Source organism: Petaurus breviceps, unplaced genomic scaffold (genome assembly GCF_028583685.1).
Source record: "Petaurus breviceps papuanus isolate PSGF00001 unplaced genomic scaffold, PetGlider_PUasm1.0 220, whole genome shotgun sequence".
Lineage (NCBI taxonomy): Eukaryota > Metazoa > Chordata > Mammalia > Diprotodontia > Petauridae > Petaurus > Petaurus breviceps.
In genome coordinates, this window is record NW_027185876.1 from 24,388,922 (window position 1) to 24,400,522 (window position 11,601).

An 11,601-nucleotide genomic window follows, 5' to 3' on the forward strand; every position below is an offset into this window, starting at 1 on the left:
TGTGCAGCTCTTGCCCATTGCACCCATAAGTTTGTGACAAGGGGTCCAGCAGACATGCTGGAAGCCTTCCTCACATTCTGCTGACATCACCAGGATACCAGCAAATGACTTGGACTGTCCTTATTACTCCTTGAAAAGGCATAATAAACATTGTCATGTGTTTCGTTGAAATCTAAGTAAACTATATCTACAACTTTTCCCTGATCTATAATTCTATTATCCTGTTTAGAAAAAAAAAATAACAGGAAGGAGAAGAAGAAAGAAGATCAGGAGGAGGAGGAGATGAAGAAGAAGGAGGAGGAGGAAGAAGGAGGAGAAGGAAGGAGAAAAGAGGAAGAGGAAGAGGAGGAGGAGGAGGAGGATAAACACACCACCAGATAAACTCACCAGTCAGGAAACTCTTCCTCACTGAAGGAAGACAGAAATCCACCTCGGAGAGAGGTTATCTTATGTGATCCTTGCCACTCAGTACTATACTTGACATAGTAGGTGCTTACTAAATGTTTGTTGGATCCTGTCATATGATTGGACAGTATCTCTCCCCATATATTCTACAAAGCAGCCCCGGTCTCCTTGCTGTTCCTCTCATACTTAGCCCAGTTACACTCTGTGGCTTCTCACCACCTGCATACGTGCAATACTCTCCTTCCTCATCTCTCCCTCTTGGCTTCCCTAGCTTCCTTCATGAAATAGTTCAAATTCTACCTTCAGCAAGAGGCCTTTTCTGTCTCCACCAGCACCAGCACCACCCAACCCCTTCTCCCAGTCCCTTCCCTTTGAGATTAGCTCTAATTTATCCTGTCTATACTTTGTATGCACATATTGTTTACAAGTAGTGTCCACAGTATGAAGACAGGGATTGGGGTTTTATCCTTCTTTATATTCCCTGTGGGCAGCTAGGTGGTGCAATGGATACAGCCTAGAGTTAGCAAGACTCATCTTTATGAGTTCAAATCTAGACTCAGACATTTACCAGCTGTGTGACCCTGGGTAAATCACTTAACCTCTGGTTGGTTCTTCCTGTACTCATGGAATCTGTGGTACCTCTAGCTCTGGGTATGTTACCAAATCAAAACATGCTCTTCATGTCTGCAGAAGGTTCCAATGTCAGCACTACTCCCTGGACAAGTCACCATTTGTCTCAGTTTCCTCATTTGTAAAATGAGCTGGAGCAGTAAATGGCAAACTACTCTAGTATCTTTGCCAAGAAAATCCCAAGTGGGGTCACAAAGAGTCTGACAAGACTGAAATGACTGAAGAACAAAATGTAAGCATGTATGATCATAGGATAATAGGGCAAATGAGTAGAAGGGACCTTAAGAGATCTTTTGATCCAGTCCCCTACAATCTAGCAGGTTTATGACCAAGGTTTTCAGAGCAGATGGATGCCTACACTCTTTAACTCCCAATATGTGTTTAACAGTGGGATTAGCTGTTTCATCAGTCCAATCTTTTTTTTGGTTTGTTTCCTAGACCAAGCATTAGTAGTCTGGGGGTCAGTCATTCTCTGTCCACAAACATGACCTCGATCCTAGTATATAATTATTTGGATTCAGCATAACATGGCCACACCAAGCATCCTCCAGATATCACCCAACAAACTTCTTTGTTCGGGTGCAGTAAACTGAACCTAGCAATAGTTACATATGAAAATCATTCTAATGATCTCTTACTAATAAGATGCTTTTTGAGTTACTTTTCCAGTAATGTTTGTATATTTCAATTCAATGTATATTGCTGAAGCACCTACCATGTGCAAGATATTATGTTAGAGGTTGAAAATAGGAAGATATTGGAACATAGTTCCAGACCTTGCTTTCAAGGAGTTTGCATTTTAAAGGAGGAAGAGAACCCAAATATTCAATGATCTTCCATCCCATCAATGTGGTTGTTTCCTTTCTGAGATGAAGATAGCAACTCACTCATACCTGTTCACCTGTGAGATTCTTGTCTTTGAATTTGAACATGCCTGTTCACCACTCAGAGGTCATCCAACATGATGGGAGCATTGCTCACTTCCTCTTGACATGGAGGACACAATGACAATGGAGTACACAATCTATTCTAGAAACTACATTACTCACTCTTGCCACATGACTAGCCTATCATGACCTGGAGGTGATCAACACAAACTCTGGTAGAATCTACCATGCTGGAAAGTTTTTGAGTCCAATACCCATAACAGAATGAGTCTGCTTTCCCAGGCCCAAACTAGCCAAGCATTGACAGGCTCATCATTAACCAGACAGGTGACTTGGTGGTGGATTCTTCAGTCAATAGAAATTCATGAAACAAAGAAAAACATACAGCAGGATTCAGTCCTATGTAGCCATGGTGGCAATGTGATAGAAAAATTAAAATTCCATATGACAGGAGCACTCTTTACATTCAATTAATAAGAGACAGAAACAGGCGGCACACAAAAGAACTGCAAATTCAGTCCTGTTTCACAGAATTTGTGAAGAGGTTTGTGTTTGTGTGAATTACGACACGATGAACTATATACCAAGAAGAAGATGACAAGGTAAAAGCAATTATATAGGAAAATTAATATTCTGGAAGACTCCTGAGACTCATTGCCCCAGCATTAGGAGAAGAACACTTGAGGAAAGGTGCCAGTTGTAACATCTTTAAAAATATCAACTTTATTCTCCCCAGGAAAATCATTGAATACAATTTCTAATAATTATCAGAATTGCCCGTTATTTTACACTTACTATTTCATTTTTTCTTTTGATTTTATTTATCCTTTATATATCTTAGCCAAACTGCCTTAGATACATATGCATTCACTGTCTCTGTGGTTTTGCCATTCCAGATATTTTAGAAAGTAATATGGCAATATTCAGTTATTATACCTTTCATTCTAGTCATTCATTCTTTGGACTTTATCCTAAAAAAATCATGAAATGGGAAAAAAGAACCAATCTATACAAATACCTTCATGGGTATTCTAGATGTAATAGTAAAAAAATTGAAAAAATCTCATGTGTCCAATAATTAGAGAATAAATAATAGTCAGGAATGGAAAGAAATAAAGAAGAAAAGGAAGGAAAGAAGGAAGGAAGGAAGGAAGGAAGGAAGGAAGGAAGGAAGGAAGGAAGGAAGGAAGGAAGGAAGGAAGGAAGGAAGGAAGGAAGGAAGGAAGGAAGGAAGAGGAAGGGAAGGGAAAGAAAGGGAAGGGATGGAAGGGAGGGAGGAAGGAAATGAAGCAAGAGAGAAAAGAATTTCAAATAGACCTCAAATCACATTTTTATTTGTTTGTTGTTTGTTAATTCCTTGCATTCTACCTCAGCTTTCTTTCAGGCTCAGTTCATGTTCTATTTCCTTCAAAAGACTTTTCCTGACTCTCCCATTTGTTAATTCCTTTCTCACAAAAAAATCACAATATACATACAATAAAATACACAATTGTATATATCTCCTATATACTTACCAATATATGTACCCAGCAAAAAGGTAGAAATACAATCACTGTAGTTTTATCTCCAGTGCTCAACTCAGGGTCAGACATATGGTAGACTTTTAATAAGTGCTTGTTGATTAATTAACTAATTAAATGCTAAGGGATTCATGTAGGACTTTATTTCTTTTTTAGTGTGATTTTGATTACATGTTTATGGTTAATATAAAATTTAAGTAGTATATTTGGGAGCTCATGAATTTTAAAATAATTTAGTAACTGCTATCTGACTACAAATTCTGCCTGCCCACATATTGTTCAAACTAAACCAAAAGCCATTTTGAGGGATAAAGATTCCTAAATGACAGGACCTAGGCCAGAAAATGAATTTTTAGTAGTATCTAGAATAAATATCTTGTACAATTAGCTGCTTAATATTATGAATGTTTTTTGTTGCTGGTGGTAATGATGAGACAGGCAACATTATGTAGTAGGTAGCATGCTAAACTTGGATTTAAGAAAACCTTAGTTCAAATCCTCCCAGTAGAACTTTCTAGCTATGTGAATCTGGGCAAGGCACTTGACATCTCCATGCCTCAGTCTTCCCATCTATAAAAAAGAGATGATACCGATATCATGATTTCTTGTTGTGAGGTTAAAATGAAACAATGTATGTGAAGTGCTCTAAAAGAGAAATATCAGTGATGATCAGTGAAACTTTTTTCTGAGGGAAATCAGATTATATTTTAGACTGAAGTTTTCTTACCTCTTTAGGCTGACAACCTACCCATTCACTCTAATTTCATATTACTCTTTGGGCTATGGTTACATCACCAATACTTTACCTGAAGAAAGGGGGATATGCTAGAAGATTTCTTTTTTTTTTTTTTAAGCAATTGGGGTTAAGTAACTTGCTCAAGGTTACACGGCCAGTTATTTCTGGGTGTGGTGCTGAGTGTGTCTGAGCCAGGGATTCGATCTCCAGGTCGTCCCAACACTGGAACCGGTGCTCTTACTCGCTGAGCCACCTGGCCGCCCCTAAGCAAATGGGGTTAAGTAACTTGCTCAAGGTTACACGGCCAGGTGTTTCTGGGTGGGTGCTAAGTGTCTGAGCCCGGGATTCGATCTCCAGGTCTTTTCAACACTGGAGCCGGTGCTCTTACTTGCTGTGCTACCTGGCCGCCCCTAGAAGATTTCTTTCCCCTCTAAGTTGTATGATCCTGTGTTCTTTGAAAGGTGATGCTTAGCAAGGGACTAAAGCATTTCTTAAAAGCTTTGGGTTAAGACCCAAAAATGTAGTTATGAGACAAAGAAAATAGGAAAGTAAATGAGAAGAAAAAAAATGGTAGGGAGAAATAGAAAATTTATTTTTATAAATTTAAAAAAAAAAGAAAAATTAAAAATCTCTTGAAATGTTATTTTCTCAGCCTTATCCCACTAGGAAGAATAGCTTATTACTTCCATTCCTAGATTCAGCCTAGGATGACAGTAGCGTGTGAGTATGTTTGTGTGCACACATGCATATGTGTGTGTGTTATAGTGGAAATACTTTTTTTTGGCTTTTTGGAGGGGTAGGGCAGGGCATTTGGGGTTAAGTGACTTGCCCAAGGTCACACAGCTAGTAAGTGTTGAGTACCTGAGGTTGGATTTGAACTCAGGTCCTCCTGACTCCACGGCCAGCACTCTATTCACTGCTCCACTAGCCGCCCTTTGTGGGAATCCTTTTTAGGGTAGAAGTTAGATTAGACAGCTACTGGGGTCCCTTCCAACACTGAATTTAATTCTGCCATTCTGAATCAGCCCCAGTAGCCTAATGAAGTTTATGAGCTCAATACATAAACATCTCCATTCAACTGACCTCTATTGGATTTAAGTCGCTTCACTATTTTGTTTGGTCTCTTCTGGACTGTCTCCAGCTGACCAATGTCTTCCCTACATTGTGACACTTTATTGCAGAGAACAGGAGTTCATGAATGAATGATTGGATATACTTCTCTGTGGTATTTCTAAAATCCGTAATATTTAAATGCTAACGCCGTTGGTCTGTTCATCCCCAAGTGTGGAGAGTTCATTATGTGCCTGACTATATAGAAGGTGCTATGGAAGAGTGACAGAAATAGAAACTTTCATCTCTGAAGTCAAGGAGATTACAGTGTGATGGGGAAAACACAAACAATTAAGAATTGTGTTTTAGGCATTTTCTCTGGTGCCCCCCAGCTCCTGCTCTGAGTTTGCCCTCTCCCAGAGAGGCCCCAGCCCAGGGCCCTCTTGCTAAATGGGGGTGAGCATAGGTACAGAGGTTGGAGGTCCCCCAAGGCTGTGGGCATTGGAGGAGTCTGAGAGGCTTAGGCATGGGCCCAGGCTGAGGGCAAGGGCAAGAGAAAAGTGGCTCTAAGGTGCTTCCTTGAGGGAGCCTGACCAGCCCCAGTCTGCCAGCTGTCAATGACCTTCAAAGATGTCATTGTGGACTTCACCACGGCAGAATGAGAACATTTGATTTCTGCTCAGAGAGATCTCTATGGAGACATAATACTGGAGAAGTATAAGAACCTTGTATCCCTAGGATTTCCAATTTCCAAACCAAAGAGTGATCTCCAAATTAAAAAGAGGAGGTACATAATGGATATTTGAGAAAAAAGTTCCAAAAAAGTCATTTCCAGGTCACCTTTGTCAGAAGAGTAGGGGTAAAAGCAAGGATTCTACTCCAAGGCAGTGTGATTATATTTCATAAAAAAAAAATACTTATAGTGAATAGTAATGAATGTGTCAAAGCCTTAAGACAGAATGGATACCTTTTTGGACATCAGAAAATTCATATTGGAAAAAAATTCTATAAATGTGAAAAAGCCTTCATTTCAACTCAAGACTTACTGTACATCAATGAATTCATACTAGATTAAAACCATATATGTGTATTGAATGTGGGAATGCATTCAGACAGAAAGAAAACCATACCAAATATAAAGAGAAATCCTATAAATGTAATTAATGTAGAAAAGCCTTCAGCCATAGGGGAAACCTTAATAAACACCATAAAATTCATACTGGAGAGAAATTCTGTAAATATTATAAATGTGGAGAGCTTTCAGAAAGACCAGACACCTTGCTGCACATTAGAGAATTCATATTAGATAAATCATTTTAATACAATGAATATTGAAAGACTTCAGTCACAAGACATTCTTTATATATCATGACAGTTCTTGCAAGAGAGAAAATTTCAATGTAATGAATGTGGTAGAGTTTTCACTTAAAGTGGAAAAACTACTGAATACTTAATGATAGAATTTGAGGGTTTAAAGTTGGAAGTGACTTTTGAAATCATGTATTCTAGTCCCTTGATTTGGACAGGAAGCAAAATGAGTTCCTCAACATTGTGCAGGCATTAAGTAGCAGATCTGGATTTGAAACTGAGATCTGAGCCAAATCCAGTTTTCTTTCCATTACACCATGTTGACCTCAGAATTCACATTGGAGAGAACATTTAAATGCAGAATATTTGTCTTCAGTAGCAATTCATACTTAGTCAATGTCAATGAATTTCCAAATTATAAATGGCCTTGGTAGTAATTTAACATAACCTATACTTTAAAAGAAATCTGACCACTCTACACCCCCATGAAATGATCATTCATATTTTACTCAAAGATATTTCATATGGGGTAAACTACTCCTTCCCGAGGGATCCAATTCCTCTTTGGAATAGCTCAGGGGTGGGAGTGAGGAGGCATAAAAATCAGATATTCGGAGTGGGGGGAGGAAGGCAAAAATTATATATGTAATATATGAAAACACTATTTATGTATTATATCTTTAAAATGGTACTTAAAACTAACACAATACTCTAGATGTAGTCTCAGCACTCCAAAATTCAATGGAACTAAATCACCTACTTTTTCATGGAAGCCATGTCTGTCTCACTGCAGCACACAATAGCATTAGCTGTTTTGGTTGTCATATTCAACGGTTGGTCAATTTAGCTTGCAGATCATTGAGACCCCCAGATCCTTTACTAACAAACCTGGTGTGGTTTTTCTTTTTTAAATTTTATTTGCTTTGTTTGGAGAAAATGGGGTTAAGTGACTTGCCCAGGGTCACAGAGTTAGGAAATATCTGAGGCCAAATTTGAATTCAGATCCTCTTGACTCAAAGGCCAGTGTTGTATCTACTGCCCCTCCTTTTTTTCAAACATAATCTTAAACATGCTTCCCTGATCTTTTAATTGTGAAGTTGATTTTTTTCACTCCTAGTTACAAAATGTTTATGTGTGTGTTCAGTTGTTGTTTGTCTTTGTTCAGCCATTTCAATCATGTCCAACTCTTTGTGATCCCATTTGGAGGTTTCTTGGCAAATGTACTGGAATGGATATGACTGGTATGGCACAGAAAAAGAGGAAAATTACTCAGAATCTATCTTTCCTTCTCTCTCACTTAAGTTATCACACTCACTCATTCATACACCAACACACACAGGAATTCAAATCAAATCTGGATTTTGTTCAACGTCAGGAGGCAAGGTTAGATAAAGTCTACTAAGAAAAACTATTTGTTAATTTAGAGAAATGTTCTCTTTGGCAGATCCTCATTCTCTTTTGTTTTTCAACTATGTAGAATTATTCTTGAAACCACAAAAGAATTTTTTTTAAGTTTAACTATCTTTCATTTGATAGCAGAAACGCTTCAAGACCTCTTTCAGGCTCTGACTCAAGAGTAACTATCCCTAAAAAAAACATTCCTTTAGCTCTCCATCATCCTTCACTCTCATTATAAGGACTGGTCAAGTGCCCAATGTACTGGATATGGGCAATCTTGAGGAGAGGGAGAGTGGCTATCCTTATCTCTAATCAAGCATTACCTCAACTTCAGAACTTTTCCAAACAGAGAGGCAGACCCCTAAAACTCTCTGGATCCAAGATGACTAGACATAGGAGATTCTAATAGACATGGACATTTTCCCCTCCAAATTCCCCCCTGTAATGGGAATGCAAATTTGGAAGACCTTCCCTGCCCCTAGGCTAAAGTGCACCTGAAACATGGGGGTGGGAGGCTTGTTTTTCAGTAAATACTTTTTGATTGGTCAGTGGGTCAATAAGGTTGTTACATTCTCTGAGCCAGGAGAAGGCTATATAAGCCCTGATGTGAGGCTTTGTTTTGGGGGCTCACTTTGAGAAGTGTTCTGTGATTTGATCTGTATTCTGGGAAGCCGTTGTCCAGGCCCCCCTTCCCCCCCCCCCCCCCCGGCTTTGAAAAACGCAGGTGCTGATTTGGTATGGATGTAATGGTTGGACAGTTTGGAAATCTGTCTACTTGATCTGTTTCTGTCCTGATAATTCTGCCGGTATGCTTTGAAGTTCGGGGTGCTGACCTTTTTCCCCTGAACAAGGTAAACGATATATGTCTGACTGATTAAAGTAAGCTTGTTAACCCATTTTGAGTTGCTTTCCTTTAACAAAGCAGATCCAAGAACCTGTGGTAGCAGCAAACCCTGAGGACACCGGGGTGCTTGCCGCTACACCCCCCCAATAAATTTCATACATAAACAGCCTCTTTGAAATTTGGAAATGGAAATATGGAATTTGTAAAACATAAAGGTATAAACAGCATATCTTAAATATTTTTGGAATATATTAACTGAATATAAAACCAAATCTACCAAAATGGCCTATATCGGGGGAGAGAACCTGTGGCCTTGAGGCCACATGTGACCTTCTAGGTCCTTGAGTGTGGCCTTTCTACTAAGTCCAAGTTTACGGAACAAATCCTTTTATTAAGGGGATTTGTTCTGTGAAGTTTGGATTCAGTCAAAGGGCAGTTCTTGAGGACCTAGAGGACCCCAAGGCCACAGGTTCCTCACCCCTGGTATGGAGGGAGAATCTACTCTTTAATATTAAATACTAAAAATCCATCCTAGAAGAATGGAAATGAACTTAAAAGTAGAAAAAACAGAGATGAATTAGGTGAATATAAGGCTCGGCAACTTAATATCTCCAAGACCTTAAACCATAAGTTGAAAAGAAAAAGAAGAAAGAAAAGAAAAATCAAGAAATTGAAAGACTGACACAAAATAATAGACCATAGACAGAGGGAAGGCAGAAGGAACTTGAGAAAGAGAAGAAATGAAGAATAAATCAAATGAAGAGAGAAGGATCAGAAATATTTGTACTTCTAACTTGGGCGACGGCATGGTGGGTAGAGTATTGGATGAAATTAGAAAAACATGAGTTCCAATTTCCCCTCAGACACTTACTCTCTCTGTGACCTACAAAACTCACTTACTTTTCATCTGCCCCTACTTCCTCAGTTGTAAAATGGAAACGACAATAGCACTTACCTCTCAAGGTTGCTGTAAAAATAATACATGTAAAACATTTTGCAAATCTTAAAAGGCTACATAAATGTTAGCTGTTGATGCTGTTTGGTTGTTGTTTTTCTTAAACTTTCCTGTTTTATTTTTTTCCTATCACTTTCCATCTGGCTACCAGTCTCATGTAAGGGATAATAACAAAACCACCATCCCTATTATCAATTTCTGGGCTCAGTATGTCTTGTAAGGAACACATTGCAAGAAATAAACAATCATTTTCTAACTTGTATTATAGTTATGTATGTACATTTCAAGTCCTCTTGATATCAGGGACTATAAGTTTAAATTTATTTCTTTAAAGAGGGACCTAAGTATAGAGCTTTCCTTATAGCAGTGACTTAAAAAACTTTGCTAATGAATGCACATAGATACCCTATATCAAATTACCTACCATCTTAGGGAAAAGGAAGGTGAAGGAGAGGGAGAAAAAAATTGAAACTCAAAAATTTTTTTAAAGAATTTTAAAAATTATATTTAGACATGATGAAAAATGCTATCCATCCCTAGAGAAAGAACTTATGGTGTCTGAATACATTTTGAAGCATACTTCTTTTGCTTTATTTTTCTTGAGATTTTGTTTTGGTTTGGTTTGGGGGTTTTTTGTTTGTTTCTTTCTTTTACAACATGACTTATGGAAATGTTTTGCATCACTACACCTGTATAATCTATACCGAATTGCTTGCTTTCTCAAAGAGGAGGGTCAGGAGGCAGGAAGGAAGAGAATTTGGAACTCAAAATTTTAAAAACAAATGTTAAAAATTGTTTTTACATTTAGCTAGAAAAAAATAAAAAACTAAATAAATTTTGAAGAATTAACAATTTAAAAATAAATTACCATAAATTGAGGGTAAAAAATTTGTCTCTACATGTAACTGGACAAAATATACTATTAAGGGGCAGCTAGGTAGTTCAAATCCAACCTCAGACACTTAACACTTACTAGCTGTGTGACCTTGGGCAAGTCATTTGACCCCAATTACCCTGCATTCCCTCCTCCAAAAAGAAAAAAAAAGAAAACAAATACTATTAAAATAAAATAAAATGCCTTCTACTTAAAAAAAAATGTTGCTGAATTGAACACAATGACTAATCTCTGTGACCTTATCCCCAAAGATTTCTCACGGTCCAGTTGGAAAACCATGCCCTTCGCATTCTGAGGTCTGCACCAAGTCATCAGTTGGGTTGTGGCCACACAAAGGCTAGAAAACTCTCATTTCTATCCAATCATCCTCTCAGTGATGTCACTTGGCCAAGCCTTTTTGCTCTGATAGAGATTCATGGGTGAGGAGATAGGCAAGTGACATCTTCCCTTGATGACCCCTATGTCCTTTCCAATCAACTAAATATAAAGTGGTGCCAAAGGTTAATTATACTATTGCCATATTTACCTATAAATGAGAGGCAGCATTGGAGCATAAAGAGCCAGCCATTAGTGAACAGCACCTGTATCCAATCCAACTTCCAGCATATATTGACTATGTGTGCCTGTGTAAACCACATCACTGTTCAGTGCCTCAGAGAGCTCTCTAAGGCTGTGAGTTGCAAAGTCGGTGCTAATCTGACTTGCTAGAAGGAGTTTATCATTAACTCATCAGGAATTCCTTATTCTGAAGAAATCTCAGGTTGTGTCCAATAGAACCCATAAGTAGGTAGCCTTCCAAAACCTCAGTCAATAATGACATCTCCCCCACTTAGAAATATTTTAGCACTTTTGTCTACTCTCTTATCAAATTCTAATTTTCAATTATCAAGCAATAAGCAAGCATTTATTAAGTATCTGTTTCTATATTTTCCAGGCACTACGTGTAAAGCAAAAGTGAGACAACTCCTTCCCT